General features: G+C 39.2%; 1 long non-coding RNA gene across 3 annotated transcripts in view; it reads left to right on the top strand.

Moving 5' to 3' along the window:
* The window catches only part of LOC137177218 (uncharacterized), a 281,510-nt gene extending 269,963 nt beyond the window's left edge, over positions 1–11,547 (top strand). For all 3 annotated transcript variants that reach the window (XR_010926015.1, XR_010926014.1, XR_010926016.1), the window contains 3 exons: positions 1,671–1,783; positions 4,688–4,757; positions 10,772–11,547. This is a non-coding gene — a long non-coding RNA (uncharacterized lncRNA). The remainder of the gene's footprint in view (positions 1–1,670; positions 1,784–4,687; positions 4,758–10,771) is intronic.
* The last annotated feature ends 7,257 nt before the right edge of the window (positions 11,548–18,804 follow it).

The raw sequence follows: 18,804 nt of genomic DNA, 5'->3' as shown, positions 1-18,804 counted from the left end.
ACAGGATGGAAAAGAGCATGAATGAATGGATGGATAATAAATAATAGTAGGACACATGGGAGAGGGTGCGAATTACAGTTATGTGCCCAAACTTGTATATGAATACTGTCATATATATATATATGTATATGTGCGTGTGTATGTTTTCACCACAATCGGATACCCTTCCAACACTACATCTTTTCTTAATTGCTCAGACCATTTACAAATGTACAGGCAGCAGCATTCTCCTCCACTCAGCCTCTTGACAAGGACCCATTATAAATGTGTGGGAGCTGTGTATCAATATAGCAGCCAGTATCCCTCTTGAGTATTTAATAATGTGTATTCATTACTGTGCACTCCATTTTCCATTACGGTGAGAAATAATAAAGGTGTCCTTCTTTGAGACGAGTGAATAAACATGCAAGTAGAACATCAAAAGATCAAGACATATTGTACTTTTTTTCAATAATATCAGCATAAACGTGCCTAGTTGTTGAGTGAATATGAAAACAGACAAAAACAGCCTTTTTAATTTAATACCAATATAATGTAAAACACTTTTGAACCTGTTTAATTAAGGTTTAGTTGGAAACGGCAGAAAATAATTTTTTATTGTTTGTGATTTAAATCGTTCATTTGCTTTCTTCTGCTCAACAATTCTGAGATGTATTTGGAGGTATATTCAAGAACATGTGTATGTGTGTGTGAGCAATTTTTTAAAATGTGAATGGGTATTTTCTCATTGCTCTATAATAATGATGACCAAACGTCCTCCAACAAACAATGGGAAATGTGCGAGCTGTACGCTGGTGACCAGCCAGACAGACACTGGAGTTTTAGCTTGGACGGACACACTAATCTTGTTATTGTCTCCAAATGCGAAATGGCTTTTCAGAGGCGTTTTATCTAGCAGAGCGCGATATCTTTGCCTGAGTCAATATAATGTTGGATCACTGTAAACAAAATGTCTCTTGTGTCTCCAGTCTGCCAGCTAGTTAGTCAGTTGGACACTGAAGAGTCGTTAGACCCATTCCCCCATACTGCTCTTTTTAGGGGACTATTTAATAGCAATTTCATTAAAAAAAAAACATTAACCTTTGCCTGATTTGTGCTTGAACACATTATTATTCCTAATGAGACAGGTAAATATTTTCCGGTGTGCATTCCAAGCTAAATATTAGAAAATGAGGTGATATTTGCCTCTATATGCTCTGTTGTTAATTATATTTCTATCACAAAGAGACACCACGCAATTCTTTTCAGCTTAGGATGAATATGTTTAATTTCTTTAACAGTATGTGCCAGTGTCTCTTATTTTATTTATTTATTATTATTATTATTTGAGAGAAATAAGATGAAGCAGAAGGATTCAGATGGGGAGAAGCGAGGAGACATTACAATATCACTGTTATCACTGCAGACCTGAATAGTCTGCTGGCTAAAGAGTTTACTATGCTGCTTAATTGTATGTATTTTCACATGAAAGAGCCTCCAATTGATGCATTTTGCAGTTGAATGTAACAATACCCATCATAACTGTCTCCAGACTGAGTCGTGAATGTTCCAAAATCCTAACAACACCCAGAAAAGGATTAAATGACAAATTAAATTAGAATACAAAAAAAATGTAATTTCCTTCACTCAGTAGATAGGCACTGCTGTTGCTGATATTCTTTTCTTTGCAGGACGATCCACAAACTACATACACACCACAGGGAGAAGTGGTTGCCAGCAAGCAGCTTCTACACATGCTGTGTGTGTGGAGTGGAAGGAAGCAGAGCTGCTCAAGGATCTGAAGGTGATGAATGCAAGGCTGAGAAGTGAATAAGGGAGCTTTGGGATAATGGCTCAGAGTCAAGCAATATTTGACTGTTGCAGGGGTAATCCTCTGCTCCTATTCCCCCTGCTTGAAGGTGATAATGGCTTTGCACTGCTGCCGAGTTCCACATGCGACTGGGATGAGACGCTGGCGCTGTGTCGTGTCAAAAGGCCTTGCCAAAAAAGATGCCATTGTGTGGCATTAAGCAGTATCTCTCTCAGAGTAGAGAGGCACTCTGTGTGTCCATACTCACGTATCTTAATTTCTTTGTTTCTCAATCCACAGAGTCATTATTAATCAGACTAAGAGGCTGAAGCAAAAATCAAGCTGCAGACAATAATTCAGAGTTTACAGTATGTCTGCTTACTCTAATCTCAAGAGCGATACTTACTGTACGTTGTAAAGGTCAAATTGTACTCAAAGGCTCAGGCTCTAATCCAAATGTAAACCCCCTTGTAGAAACAAAAGCACTGGGATAAAACATTCAGAACTGTTTGATGGGAGTCAGCAAGTATTGATTTTTTTTTTCCCCCTTCTAAAAAACTGTTCCCTAGTCTCAGTTTTTAGAGTGAATTTAATTGCTGTCAGGTATTTGAAATATTGATATTTATGGCTTTGCTAAACAAAATTAACAAAAACCTCTGAAGATTGGTGAATGAAAAGGTCCATAATCCAGTATCGCCCAATAGACAGTCAGTCAACAGGGAATAACTTTCAAGTACTTTATAATGATTTCACTCCAAACACCAATATTATAAACCCATATTTTTCAGATGCTGGTAAAATACTTCAATATACACGATGAATGTGCTCAAACTACAACTACACAGATCTTTTGTTCTGCCAATACTGTATGTTGGGGTCGATATCAGCTTCTCCTGAGTTGTAAGAAATGAAGACAGTAATTCTTCCATTAAACATGTGGGGGTCACTCTGCATTTTCACTTTTGTCTGTAGAGATTGTACGTATTGCTCTACTGTAATGTTCAAACTGTTCAGGGGGTTTTGGTTTGAAGCTATAAGCAATTACTATAAACCCATATCGTTAAAAGGGAGCCTCTGGACTTTGTGACCACTGGTGGTGCTGTTGGGAAATGTTCTAATGAGCATATCCCTGTTTTGTTTGTATATGATGCTCAACTAGCATGTATGTGTGCACGAGTAAAGGCTGCAACATGCTTCTTTTGGTTGCACATAGACAAACTTACGCAGGGGTTATCTGGAAAAAAACATTTATGGATTTTGAGTATAATGTATACTGTTTTTTTTTTTCCGTTTTGAGTCCGCCTCCCAACGAGAGTTGAATCACCCAGTCAGTTTGCTTAACATGCAGATCCACACATGTTGTTGAGATCTGGGAGGTGTATGCATTGGCTTCTTTGGCCTCTGCAACCTACATTACCCATTACATTCTCCTGTGTCCACGGGGATGTTCACATGTATTTTCACAGTAGATCTGCAATGATTAATTGATTAGTCAATTAAGAGGAAATTATTCAGCAACTGCTTTGATAACGGTTTAATGATCCCCCTCCGGTTAAAATTGTGTTTTTCTATTTGTTCCTTCAGTTGGATGTTTGAGCTTCACTCTGCAGAATGATGTATGTGCAGAGTTTGACAATAGGAGGCTGTTTTCACATTTATCTGCTAAAGGAGGAAAGTTTCTCTGTGCTCACCTTAAATCTGAGATTAAGGCGTGTACCTATGAGCATGATTTGTGACATCGCTACTAGTTTGGAAGCCAATTGTGATCTAGTATGTAACTTACACAGGTGTGATGTGGAAACCTGAAGCCGCCAGTGTTTATACACTGAGAATGGACTTTTCAGTTCAGTAGGAGACATCTTGTGTCCTACAGTTCAACTTTTTAAATGAAAAATATTTTCATATTTTCAATAAGGGAGAAGGAAGAGATGCCATTTTAAGGATTTTTAAGGAGGTAATTTCACTTTTTTGTGTTTGTATTTTTATGTTGTTAGACATGTCTGGAGGGGATCTTGATCATTTTTCAAGTGAAAATGGCAAACATCACATTGTTGTAGCTTCTCAAATGTTACAATGTCCTGCTTTTTCTTGTCTTGCATTAGCATAAATTGAATATCTTTGGGCTTTGCACTGGACCAAACCAAACAAAACATTTGAAGACCTGACCTTGGTAATAGACTAAACGATTAAGGCAATTAATTGAGCAACAGATTATTCAATAACGAAGCCCTACTTTGCAGAAGCATACTTCCAGCCTAATACAGTACACATCTGTGTTGACTACAGCAAATGTGTAGTAAAACGTGAACTTGAAGATGAAGCGAGAGTGAGAGGAGAGGAGCATCATGTCAGCTGGAGTAGGAGAAGCACCAGTCAAAGCGAATGTCAAATGAAAAGCGAGCTGACTTTTGACAGTTGTTGGCAGCAGCACAGCGAAGAACCAGCAAGGCGGAGAAACATAACAGTAGCCTATCTAAACCCGTAAACAACGTAGGTTTTAAGGCCTCAAGGAGAGATGTAATGCGGTTTGCTGAGAATCACTGAATGCCATCATAACTGAGTGTGTTTTTCAAGGAGACTCCACAGGGTACCTTTAACTCCCATTAACCCACACTACAGCATGTGTCAGGTAGTAGTCAGCCAGCAGTGCTTTAAAGCTTAAATGCTGAGTGATCCTCAAATCGTCAGCAACTTCAGAAACTGAAGATGGGGATTGGGAGGAGGAGGGGGGAGGGGGGGATTCCCGGAGGATCACTTGTGTCACTGCGGCAGCCTGACTACTGATTGGCCAATGTATTTGTGTGTGTGTGTGTGTGTGTGTGCCAGTCAGTCTTTCAGGCCTTGTTTTAGGGGACTCACCACTTTACTTGTGACTTTCTGTCTTTCTTTTTCTTTCAGGTTGACCCTGATGCTGCCATGCATCGCTATAATGGGAGCCAGGGGGCCCAATTGTGTCCTCTTCACCTGGGTGATCCTACACACACACACACACACAACCCAGAATCACAAGGAGTCCTGCCATCAGTTATGACCTTAATGCTTGTGGGTGTTAGAGATGGCAAGGGGGCCTTGAATCATGATTCATTGCACACACACACACACAAGGGTGCGCATGCTCAGAGGTAAGCTCATGCACTCATAGTCATATCGACACACACACACATTCTCACGGGGTGCTGCTGCCTCTCCCGATGATCATTAGTGAGAACTGGCTTGTCTAATGACGGCTATCCCTGAGCTCTCTCTCTCTCTCTCTCTCTCTCTCTCCCGCTGTACGCTCTTTCATTACCCAACATGAATACCTCACTTGTTATCTCTCTCTCTCTCTCTCTCTCCACCCTTCTCTGTCTCTCTCTCTGTCTCTCACCCTTTCATACTGACACACACACACATATGCGGCGCACAAACACACACGTGGACACTGCTCTTCTGCGGCACATCTTCAACCATCTCCAACATGACTCCTTGTCTCCGCCTGTGGCCCCGATCCATGTGTTATTGATGGAATCCTTCCAGACACACACACACACACGGACACACACGCACGCACACTGCCCACTCAACCACCCAATCACACACCGCAAGACCCCAGTGACTAATACTAGCTGATCCTCAGTGACCAATAAAAAGAGCCTGGAGACTGACAGGTTCTTGGCAGCTCTGATTTATTGAGTGGGGTCTCCAGTCTCTCCCCCTCTCCCCTCACCTTAATTACTTTTCCTTTCTCTGTCCTCAATTTTTCTCTGTTGTTTCTGATTCTCTCCTCGCTGTCCTCTTCTTACTCTCCTTTTCTAGCTATATTCTATCTCTTTTTTTCTCCTCTTTATCTTTCATGAGTGAGGGGAAAAGAGGCTACGGTCATTTACAACCCACTGATGTCTGAGTGGCCGGTTTCTATTAATAAAATTAGCTGAGACAGTGAAAAGAAGAGGGAAAGAGGGCAGTTAGGGACTAGATGAGAGGAAAACAAAGTGAGGAAAGGAGGAATAGATTGGGAAATAGAGTGAGAGAAGGATATAGATGGATGATAACAAAGTAATCTTGGGGGGATTGCAAGGACCAAGGTAAAGGATACTGCAGATCCTAGAGATATCATGACAGGAGGATTAAGTACCGAAAAAAAAAAATTACTTCTGCAGTGTGTGTGTGTGTGTGCACACGCATCAAGGTAAGGCTGTGAATGGGGTTTTGATATATAAGTCACACACTGATAAGAAAGCTCTGGTTTGTTTCAAAAGTGGAAAATCCTAATATGTTTGAGTTTTTCTCTTCTCACACTTAGTTATGTGTTTCCCTGTGGCAGTTTTGCTATTTTGTATCTCCTCGTGTGCCGTGTTTGCATGTGTGAGAACTTGTACAGTATATCTCTACCACATAGCAGGGAATAACTCAATTGGCGAGGGCAGAGGTGCACTTTTTTACCAGGTGGCAGGAGTGCAGGGGTAAAAGGTTAAATTGCTCCTGCCACAGTGAAGCCTTCTCAGTGTATTTTGCAATATAACAAGGGTCAAAGGCGAGCCACCATTACAGATTCACTGAGACATGAGGTCGAAATGGCTCAGCACTGAATGCACTAAACTAATAATTTTGCTAAGTGTAAATTAACCCCGTTAAAAAAACATATTCTACAATATGGTTTTGCTTTGCTGAAAACACACTGGCTCACCCAAGATCATGTTCAATGCTAAAATTTTTTTTTTTGCATCTAATGCCAACGATTTCGTTAATGAAAACTATGACTAAAGATGTTCGTCAGCAACCTTTGTTTACATTACTAAGACAAGACGATGATGAGATGGCACCATCATCATTAAACTTTGACTATATCAACATGCAATATTATTGATGAAAACTGAAAAACTTAACGAAATCTCTCTTTATCTTCCTTGACAAAAAAGAGGAGACAAAATATTATGGCCTGAGCAGCACGTTAGCAGAGCAGCAGTTGCAGCAAGTGCGCCGTCTTTGTGTCTACAGTGGAGGCGTTCAGTTGCAGTGTTGAGTGTAGGTCAACCATGTTTTGGAAGTGCTCACAGCCCAATAGACAATGACTGTAGTTACACGCGTAAAAGGGAGGAAAATAGACTTCAGGTCATGTTTATGTGTGCATAGTGCGAGTGAAACGCAAGCCATTATGCAGCCCAGACAGCTGTATTGATTAAAATAGCAGTGTATAACGTTACTTTTCCTTATCGTGGTTGTTGTTATTCTAGCAAACCTTGCCTTGTTCATCTTTAATATTGATGCCATGTGAACTAGCTTGCTAGACAGCAATTTTACCTTATGTCATTATTAAGTCCATGCATGGAGCACATTTGAACTACTTTTATTTCCATTGTTCAGAACAGAAAGGTAAGTTTGTACTTTGGGCAACCAAAAAATTGGTTTCAACAATTGGTTTTGTTGTCTGTACAGCTCTCATTGTTTTAAAGACAGTATTGGGCCCCAGTTGTTGAATTGTGTTGGATCAAAATAAATAAGCAAATCAGAACATGTTTCATGTCTGGATGTATTCCTTAAATTGATACCATCAGACCAGACACTTTCTGCAAAGCTGCATTCCTAATCATTCAACCTGTGTTTTTTATCAGATAATAAAATCTTGTGTGAAACGAGTTTGACTAAAACGACAAAAAATGTTGGTTTTGGCTTGACTAGATTGACTGAAATGTTCAATATAATCTGATGCCTAAAAAGACTAAAATGCAGTTTTCATTGACTAAAACTACACTAAAATAGTTCCGGTTTTCTTTGACTAACCCTAACAGGATAAGGTTGACTTAATATGATAAAAACTAACAAGAACATTTGACACAGGACTAACACTAAATTAAAAAAATAGCTGACAAAATTAACACTAATGCCAGAATTTTTCGAAATTTTCACTTTTTGCAATATCTGCACATGACAACTACAGGTTAGGAAAAGATTGTGGTTTGGGCACACTACTTCCTGCACTGGCACTGAACATTGGCATCCGACATAAATTGCAAGGCTCAGAATTGTCAAATATGGATGTAATCCCTCAGATAATGGGCTACTTAACCAAGTCGTTTTTGCCTACACTTAACTAAACACCAACCATAGAAGTGGCATAATAGAAAACTCTCATATGAGTCTTTTTTGGAATGGTCTATTTGGTCATTTTGGATGGCAGTGACAAGAGAACTTGTTTTATAAAAACAGTCTAAATCTTTAAAAAGCTGCAGAAGCTCTGGATGTCTTTAGAAATCACTCATCAAATTTGCTGTTTGGCTTTTTTGATGTCATATCAAAGAGTTTTGAAGAAGATGTCACCCTTGAAACTACGCCTGTCAGAACACTGTCAGATTGTTGAGAAAGATAAAAGGAGTTGAAAAATGATCTTGCTTTTTGGCCTTTTAAAAACACTGAAAGCAACAGTTTGTACTTTTTTAGGTGAGAAAGGGTCATCAAAGAATAAATATCAAGAATAAATTAACTTATCATTTGACACTTTGTCATGATTATGTGAACAAAACAACTCATATCTCTAGAACAAAATGCCAAATATATCTATCCATAACTTCTACCTGAAAAATTATTATGAAATGTGTTAATAAGAGGTCAAAATATAAGGTAACATTTTGTGGAAAGCAACTTCCCCACCATCCCCTCATTTAAATCCCATTAGTTGGATGGGAGATATTGCCCTGTGGTACCGAGCAACTCTATGATACATGTTAGAACAGAGAGATGTTAAGATGAATGTCCAATGTTCTCAATGCATTTTTGAGTTGCACTTTGAAGCTGCATGTCACCACACGCAGTAGATGTTCAGAAAGATGCCCCGTGTCCTCAGTGCATATGTGAGAACACTTTGAAGCTGAATTTCTCTTGAAAGACAAAGCCTCACTCCCAACGCAGTGTGTCACTTTTCTATGTTCTCACCCATTTATGTTTGAACATAGTTGGATGAAGTTACACTCGAGTCTCTTACAATATCCAGTCTGTTCCAAATTTCTCTTAACTCTAATATAATCCACACTTAGATGGACGGAGTGCAACCAATTACTGCTTTTGTTTTCTCTCTTATTTGGGGTCATACTCAGCAGACGTTTCCTTTAGCTCATCGGAGCAGATTGTACTTAGAATTCTCAATAAGCTCCAAAGACCAGAAGATACAATAGTGAGAAGAAAGGATTTTTTTTAGATGTTTTTGTTGGGCTGCCTGCCTGTGTAAGCTTTCATCAAACAGACTATTTTTTGAAACATTGGCCACCAGATAAAGCCTCCTTGAAAAGCTGTTTTTTTAAATTATATACATTGTATTGGGTTTATTTTCAGTAGCATTCAAAGTCTTGGTCCTGTTTTTTTCTCTTGTCCTCACCTGTTTCCACTTCCTCTAATTAGTCTATACCACGTATTCTAGCAGATTTGCCATTTCTCACCTGTCCACTAGCTGCTACCATAGAGTTCCCTGCCTCTGCTCATCAGCTGACCCAGTCACCTGCCTGCACAGCTGTTCCTGATTATCAATTAGTCCTCTACAAGTAGAGGACTGCTGCCACATGCTGTTGTTTTGCCAATCTGTGTTTGTCTGGTCTGTCAGACTGCTCTTACCCAATATGCATTTTCTGAGTCATAGACAGATTTCTGGAGTCAGTGTGCTTATTAAAGCTACCAATTTTAACTCGACAGAAGAATTGAGCTTTAACAACATGTGCTGAACACAGTTTCTCTTGGTGCCATGCAACATATTCGACCCATTTCCAAAGAATTTGTCCAGGATTGTTTTGTAATCTGAGTCACCAACTTGGTGTGTAAATGTCATTAGATAGGATAGGACATTAGATATTGATTGTTAGATTAAATGTGTCTAATGTCAAAAGCCTGATGCCCTACTAGCACAGGAAAAAAGGTTAAAATTATGCTAATTATTAATATTTCAGGGAAACATTAGCAGCAGCTTTTATCCAAAGCAACTTACAAGCAAGAATGATTTGCAGAAGAGAGTGACCTACCTAATTGTCCATCTCAGTACATCTAAGCTAACTGCCACAATGGCCCTGCTAACTGGAAACGCGTGTCATAACTATGGACGAATGACCGTTCATAGCTCTAATGTGCAGCTCACATAAATGCAAAGTTCAAATGTATGTTCTTGTGGCTCTTCGGGACACTGTGCCTCTTCTCTCATATATGTTGAGTCATCGCCACTGGGAATACTGGAACATTAAGTGCTCACTGCTTCACTTTAACAGAACATAGAATAGCTTTCTCTCACGAAGTGGCAAGCTTTTCAGTTTATGCTTAACATATGTATGCAGTAGGGCATGACTCTAAGTGGTTAGCTTGGTTTTAACCTTTGGTTCAGTGTTTCTGTAATTGACAGACACTAATGACCTGGCCTTTTAACTGTACTATGCTGTTTTTATAGTAGTTAAATTAATTGTTGCGTGTGTGTGGTGTTTTTTTGCTGCTCTCTGCAAATCTACTTGTCAGCAACATAACACTCCACTGGTATATCTGCACAAAGGTTAGCTCTAACCGTATTACAAGCAGGTATATGAGTAGAAATTGCATTAGTGCTAAATGTAAATCAATAAATTAAGAATGTAAACAGCTGAGCTCATGTTTAATCAATGTCTAATGCCTGGGCTTCATCAGCGTAAGTAGTAGACCATGGGTTGTTTTGTCCACTATGATATGGTGGTCTGATTGGGCTGCTTTCCTCAGATAAATTACACCAAGATGTACTTACCGCAGCACTACACTACATATGAATCTTGCATTCATATTGTGTGTGTAAACATAATCAATCTCTCTCAAACTACTCTACATTGCAGTTAAACTGCTACTTATCATTTCTTCCTTATTTCTTATACTTTGGAATTGGTGCTAGTTGTGTATGACCTTTTTGGGGGACACATGAATTATGGAAATGTAGCATATGCAGTTGCCCTGAAATGTCCTGTGAAAAGGAATAATCTATAGTGTTTCTCTCATTTCTTCACTCTGCAGGGTGTTGTTCAACACGGATGCTCCAGCTGTGCTTGGATGTCTTTTTTTTTTTTTTTTTTTTTCCTCCTGCCAGTCTGACCTCATCAAAGATACCATCAGCGGTCATTCACCAGATTTCTGTCTCCCCGCGCAGAGCTGCACTGATGACAATAGATTGACACTGACATTGAACTGGACATGAGTTAAGCAGCATGGGGGGTAGCAGTGTCTGTAGGCGTGTGTGTTTTTCTGTTTTGTCAGATTCTGTTGTAATGTGAGTTCATGTTGAGAACAAATCTGTGTTGCAGCTCTTTCATTCTATAGGCTGAAAGTCATGTTTTCCATGTTTAAGTCAAACGTTTTTAAAGCAGTTATATGAACATATTTAAAATGCAGACAGAATGCATTTGACTGGTTTAACATTAGTTTGAGGTAGAGTCTGCTCAGGCACATTTTTTATATTTTGCAAAAAAGTCAAACTTAATTCATTTAGCAGCAGTCTAATCAAAAACAGCCCTTTTTCTTTGAAGGTAATTCAATCCCTAACAGAAATGTCCTTTTAAAAATGACAGATTTTATGCAAATCTGTAGCAATGACTAGATGTGCCTTAGCATTTTTGTGAGTCATGTCAACATATTAAAAGCACTGTCTGCCCACAGCTTCAAGATAAACAAGAGATGTTGCTGTGATGTCAATTTATCAACATGAAAAAATGACATTTTTATGTTTTGAAACACAACTGTTAAAATCCATACATTCCCAAATATTCAAACTGCAATAAAGGTATTTAAGCATCCACTGTCACATTTGTGAAGTTATTTAAGACCATTATTAGGAACTGAAGTTTGACAATGAAACTGATATGCAAACCATAAGACCACAACAAATCAAATGCACCATATTCTAGTTGAATTAGTTTGCAATAACCCTTTCACCTCCTTTTTTTTTGGGCTGATCTGAAAAATGATCCAATGCCTGACTCAAAACTGTGATCTTGAACCATGAGGTTTGTGATCCATTGCACCCCTAGCTCCAGCCATTGTTTTTAAATTATGTTTGGTGGTATGTTGCGGCCCAGTATCCATAGGAACTGCATTGACTCGTCACGATTTGCGTCCAACGCCAATGTTAAGTGTCAGTGCAGGAAATAGTGTGTCCTTCATGTAGCGAGGTGGAAAGAAAAGGGTGTGGAAGTTGGAGTGGTGGATGTGTCGCACTTCAGACTGTCGTACTGTATGAGACCCGAGTTTGTGTAACATTGCAATTAATGTTCGTACCCACAATCTGTCCTTAACCTTGCTTTGGTGCATTTAGACAAAGAGTTGACAGTCACATTTAGTACAGTATATTCTCATATATACTCTTCAGATAACTTGAATTGCCCTTTGTAGGGAGTCTCAATACCCCATGCAAGTTAAAAATGGCAACGACAAAAATAGGATTTGACACAGGTCAAACTGTATTCCCAAACAGACAATTCCACATTGTATTGTAGTCACAAAGATGTGTGAAAGCAAAAAAAAAAACAAAATGAAGACATTGATGCCCAGTTGCTTTGGGGAAGTAAACAGACGCAGACAATTCGCCCCGTCGCAAGCTGTCAGGCGGTGACCCTTGCGTCTGTCTTCTCACCCTGAGCTGAAGCCAGCCAGCCCTGCAATATGTTGCATAAAGACAGTCTGCGTGTGCGTGAATGTGTGAGAACTCCATACACTGCTAAAAACATGAGTAAGGGAATGTGAAGCTAATGTATTTATCTCTCTTACTGTCAGACTGTCTTACATTTTTGATTAAACCCTTGGTTGATATTTCTGTCCGAAATTCATATGTTCTGTGCATGAATGTCCACACATGTGTAAGGCTCTATATATGTATGTGTGTGTGTGTGTGTGTCAGTGTTCATACAGTATTTTTGTAGTAAAATGAGACAACTTGTTTTTTTCTGCTGTCTTGGGCAGCTATTAGTGATAAAAGAGGAGCCGCAGTGCTCGTTTCAATAATGCCAGCTCTGTCAGGAGGCTTTCATCCAAAATAGAACTGCCTTTTATTCCCTGTAATTAGAAGAGGTTGGATTTGTTGAATACGCTCATCCATAAATATGGGTTAGTGTTGATTTGACAATAATGAAAACATTGAGGGGAAGATCAAAAAGCATGGAGAAGGTCCTCGACTCGAAACAATCCCTCTTTGATGTTCTCAGATGCGTGAAATCAATTACACTGGTAGTGAATAAAGTGTAAGTGTGTTACTCTTTTGATTATTTCAAATGTCAAAAGTCGCCATTATTGTTATGTAGCTAAATTAAAAATGACAAAAATGAGATGAAAGGTAATATGCAATTTCTGCTCGGTAAAGCTGACCCACTCTTGTGCTTGCGGTTCTTGTGGTACTGTAACATGGCACACTCTTAATCTCTCAGATTAAAAACTCATTTGAATAATTATGTGGCTGACCATGCAGGTTAAACGTTAAATTAGTTTCCCCAATTTTTTTTACTGTTTTAATATTGTCATTCTTGGTGGAAACCCATATGGTAATCTCCCCCAGTCCCCCATTTCACTCTGTTTATTCTCAGAAGGACTCTGTCAGTACATTAAACTGGTCAAAAACAAATATATAGCACCGCATTTGAAATCCCTGTTATGATTCAAAGGATGACACAGAGCATGCAGTTTCCTTAATGCATTTTACATGCGCATTATGTTCTAAACAGAGGATTAACTGAATGTCTGTAAGCATTTCTACTACTTTTTTTTAATACACACAAGTGCAGCACACAAACGATTATCAAAAAGCAGAACTAGGTGACCCTGTGACTATCTTAAATTTACAAAAAAAAGGGGTCCGAGAGAAATCGCAGTCCAATCATTTCCATCATCATGAGCTCTGGGGGGGAAAACAAACCAGGCTAGGAGAGACAGAAAGGAAAAGACGTGCATGATTTACACAATGGATTCAGAACAATAGCACTAGAAAACGGGGAGATGTGGAAAAGAGATACAAACCGAGGAATGCTCAGAGCATCGTGGTCTTCTGCCAAGCTGAGGGGTTCAATTTGAGGTTAAAACCCTCATTCAGTGAGAACTCATTTCATAGCATCACCGCCAACACCTGTGGCTCCCAAGGAAGGGGTGACTGTGTGTCTGAGTGACGTAGGAAAGGCAAGACTAGGTCAAAACCTAGTATATAGCTGGACCGTTTATGAAACCCTAGAGGGCTTTTCATTTGAAACAATGGATACAGGAAGTGGCAACACATGGCAACCAAGCCTGCAGGAGGTGTGCTGGGCTTTGAAGCCAAATTAGCATAGGGCCTTTCTCAATGCCATGTACGCCAAGTTTGGACTTGTGTACTTGCTAGTTCAGACTTGGCAACTTCGAGTGGGGAGTACAAACGTCTGAGGATGGGAAGACGCTGTACGATCATTCTACAGGTGGAACAGCAGTGCACTTTCTGACAGCAGCAGCTCATCTTCAACACACCTACCTGACTGTACTGTGACAAAATAATCTCATCTCAAAGCTCCACTAACACTTTTTTTTTCTTACAAAAAATAATCTCAGAGAGATGCAGTAAATTGTTATTCAGTCTGTAATGTAGCTATAATAAAAATCCAAAGTTTTAGGTAGCTTGATGAAGTAAAAATAAATTTAATATAAACTGACCTGTTCATTTGAATACATTTATATTTATTGAAATGTAGTGACATCTGTACATATAGAGCCCCAGATGCAGCACTATTCTGTCCAGTAAAAACATGAAGCTTCACTTTACATTCAGACAAGCTACCACGGCAGCTACAAGTGTGAGATTTCATCTGTGAGACCAACATTTATCTTCCAAAAGGAATTATATCATATATCAAAATGCTACGGCGGCATTAGAGCCAGCAGCTATCAAAGAGCTGCATAGATCAGTTCATCAGATCATGTTCTCCCCAGGATGACAACAGACATTGACTGGCCAATCATCTCAGCTGAGCCGAGTCAGGCTGCTAGCAGCTTAGATGACCGGCTGGTCTCACCCGGCCAGCAACTCCTCACATCTCTGAAAATATCAGAGCAAATTTTCCAAATGGGCTTATTTGAATAAACTAACCACATATTAGTCTAGAATCTAAATGTTTTTTTTTTTCTCACCTGGAATGAATATTAAAACTTAAAGTGACATATTAACAGTTTTTCTTTTTCCTTCATTGGTGCAGAGTGCATAAACGCTGACAGAGATAGAGACATATATTGAAAACATATGACAAGAACTAGACAATACCTAACAAAACCCTAAAATAGTACAAAAATCACCATACTAATAACAAAAAAATATTATAATAATGCCAGCCAGTTACTGCTACTAGGGTTGGTTGTTTAGGGTGTGTGTGTGTGTGTGTGTGTGTGTGTGTGTATGTACTGTGTATACACACACTTTCTTTTTTTTCTTTTTTAAACATCAGAATGAAGTCAGTCTGGCAGGGCAGTAGATTTTATGTGGAGTTGGTATTGAATTCACCAGCCAACGGGAGAGGTTGTTATTTCAAGCATAATATATGCGGCTGTGAGTTAGTGAGTGAGCACTGTATATGTTTGTATGCTAATATGGTTACTCACACTGTTAGGTCTATAGAACTGATGAGTGGAGTGAATGGGGCCCAATGGCAATTGAACTGGTCAACTTGTTGTTTTTTTTGTTATTGCTTTGAGTCTTTCCATTGTAATGTGTTCAGAGAGTAGGTGAAGCCACTGAGATGCTGAGAGGTTGTGTCTATTTTTTTCCAATTGAGTAGAATTGTTTTCTTGGCAATTGTTAAAGAGCCAAGTTGGCTGTTCATTGCTGAGTGGCAGTTCAACTGAGGAGAGTTCTCCCAAGAGACATATGGATAGGGAGACTGGAATGCTGCAACCCAGAATGGAGGATAATTTCTGAGTAACAGTAGTCCAGAATGTTTGAATGGGTGGGCAGAGCCAGGTGGCATGATAGTAGTCGCCTGCGGTGTTTAGTGTGCAGTGTGTGCAAGTGTTGTTGTCTGTGAACATTTTCTGTTGAGTGTAGTGTACGCTGTGAAGGATTTTGGACTGAGTGAGTTGTATTTTAGTGTTTGTGGACATTGAAAAAGTGTCAGATTTGTTTCTGATAGTTGATATCGGTGGTAACAGCTTAGTGTTTTTCCCAGTTTTGGGTTGGAATGCTGAGGTTGTCATCAGTTTTTAACAGATTCTTGTACATTTTTTTTGTGAAAGGTTAGTTGTTTAAGTTGATCAGTCATTGGAGGTTGTTGAAGAATGTTGTTTTGAAAGGTTGATTTACCCTTAAGACAGTATTTCAGCTGTGAGTATTGCAGGAAGCTGTTACCACCGATATCATACCTCTGTTTGAGTGCTTCGTGTGATATCAGTGAGCTGTCTTCAAAAAAATGTTCTAGATGTGTAATACCTAGATTTTAAATTACAACAGCTTGTAGCCTGGCTCAAAAACTCCACCATCACTGCTGGGTGGTGCGAAATGCATCCTGGGATACTCGGCTGTCCCAAGCTTCGGCTGCCTTTGGCTGACCAATGGTGTTGACTTCATCACTCAGTCAGGGACAGACAGTCACGTTTATAGGGCTGACCCTGCTGTTGAGGTCCAGCCAAAAACTGAGAATCAGTTAAGAGGTCTGACCTGAATCTACAGCACGCTGGCTGGTAAACATCTGCTGTACAGCTCTGTTCAGGCTTGATACTGTCACGCAGTCTGTTGACGAACCGACACTTCATGATTGTTTGCACGTTGATTTTAATGACTTGAATATTTCTTCCAGATGTATACTTTAGATCTGAATTATCTTGTCTTTTAAACTCATGTAAGTCCATGGAAGCTTGAATCCACGTCGTCAGTCTGAAATGGCTCATACTTGCTGCTTGAAATACATTACAGCTGTAAGAGTCAGAGTGGCTGTATAAAGCTCCTAAAATATTTAATTTCCATCTACTTGACAGACTGTATGAACATATACATGCATTTATGCAACATGGTCTCATGGAGCCAGATGTGATTCTGTCACTTTGATGAGAATCCATGTTCAGAAAATGACTGGAGACATTGTGATTTTTGCAGCCCAGTATTCGAGGAATACCATCTATATTGCACGGTTTTACAGTTTACGTCAAATGCCAACATTTGGTGCCAATGTAGAAGGTAGCGTTCCATAAATGTAGCAAAATGGGAAGACCTGCTGTACATCTGAGTTTCATGAAGGAGACCAGAGTTTGCATGCTGTGTTTTAGTTGCCCAACCTGAACCATACTTTAACCACAGTTGACATCGGCAGATATTGTAGGAAGGAAGACAGGCAATCTGGTATGATTCAGAATTGTCCACATTGTGGTCCATTTCTTGTTGTTCCAATGCTGTTGCACTGTCTTTCTTGAAACACTGGACCCACCATCTTCCTTTTTTTTTTTTTTTTTTTTTAAACCTTCTTTCTGCTTCAAAGGGAACGTAAATGCTGTTATTTATGGGTCTTGAGTTCCACAGCCCAGTATGACAGAAATTAAGTTTGTATTGGACAATTCCGTTGGTCACAATTTGCCTCTAATGCCAACACTCAGTGCTGATGCAGGAAGAAGTGTGCCCTTTATGTAGACAGGCTGAAAATAAGGGTGTTTGGAGACCTGCAATAGTATTCCTTAAAAAGGAAAAAAAAAAACATAGCCACAATCTTTCAGAAAACATAGTGTTATGGTCTTAACTATACCTTAACCATAGTAAATTTACCATAACCATGATAATTTCCTTACCTTAAGGTAACCTTATTGGAATTGAACGTAACAAAACTTTGTCATTTAACATAATCTGGTGATTTGCAGGAATTGTCCCATATCAACATTCTGTCTGGCAAAGACATTGAATCCCATCAAGCTCAATAGTGAATGTACATCAAGCAAACTTAATTAAAATTCCCCTTTTGTACATGGTCTTTGTCATGCATACACCACCATTTTAAGTTCAAAGAAAGCTCTTAAACAGATTGTGACGTTAGATCTGGCTTGTTGTTGGTATTCTATGAATGTGGAGGACGAAGTGATCTTTCAAAGCATTGTAGCAAAACTCGAGCAGATGGGGCATGACTTTGCGGTTCAAGAGATGACCTACGGATGACAGCAATATTTTTCAAAACATGCAATGTTAAAAAGTTCTGTCAATCAATGCTACTAATAATACCGCTGGGAGACTATATACTCCTAAACATGTCATTGCCCTCTTTTTGAAGCTTCCTCTGGACCTTTTTTATTTACACTACAGACTAAGCTTTGAAAACATTCTCACTTACAGAGATATCTCCACAACAAACACACAACAGCTTCAATATTTAATGCATACTGTATGCAGTAATGAATTTCCACGTGCCTATTGATCTATGTCACATTTGACAAGTACAGTGCCCAACAGGATGTGAAGCAAACAAAACCATACATTATAGATAAGCAATCTCCTTGATGGCGTCACATTATTTATGAATTCTGTCTCATGTGGTGTATTTGATATTTAGAGCATTCATATGATTAACCACATACTGCAAGACCATTTTGAAAGCGTGTAAGCAGCCAATGTGTTTGCTTAAGTAAATCATTTGAAATCAATTGTAAACAATACCCCTGCGATTACACTGACCTCTGTTTCTAGCAGTGTAGAGTATGTGTATGTATGTGCAGTATAACATACTGTTTAGACATAGCTAAAGTATATCAGAAAGATATTGGAAATTTCAAAATGCATGCTTTCTCTGAAGTATTTGTTTCATTCCTCTACTCTTTGAGCCTTAACTTAGGTTGAGAAAAGTTGCCTGATTTTTTTTTTTTTTTTCATTACTCAACAATTTACAACAGCATACCCCATATGAAGGGGGAAACCCCTTACGTTATAAAAGCAGACTACTTTCACACTACCATAGGATCTGCGCTATGTTCAAAGACCCCTAGTGGTGCCGGCCAATAACAACCTCGATCCTCTACACTGGCGTTCTGGGAACACCAAGCAGCAGGATAATACATCTCCTACATGGCCCACCTAGGATGTT

Source organism: Thunnus thynnus, chromosome 24, assembly GCF_963924715.1.
Source record: "Thunnus thynnus chromosome 24, fThuThy2.1, whole genome shotgun sequence".
NCBI lineage: Eukaryota > Metazoa > Chordata > Actinopteri > Scombriformes > Scombridae > Thunnus > Thunnus thynnus.
The sequence above is the reverse complement of the archived record's forward strand: the minus strand, read 5'-3'. Positions and strand labels throughout refer to the sequence as shown.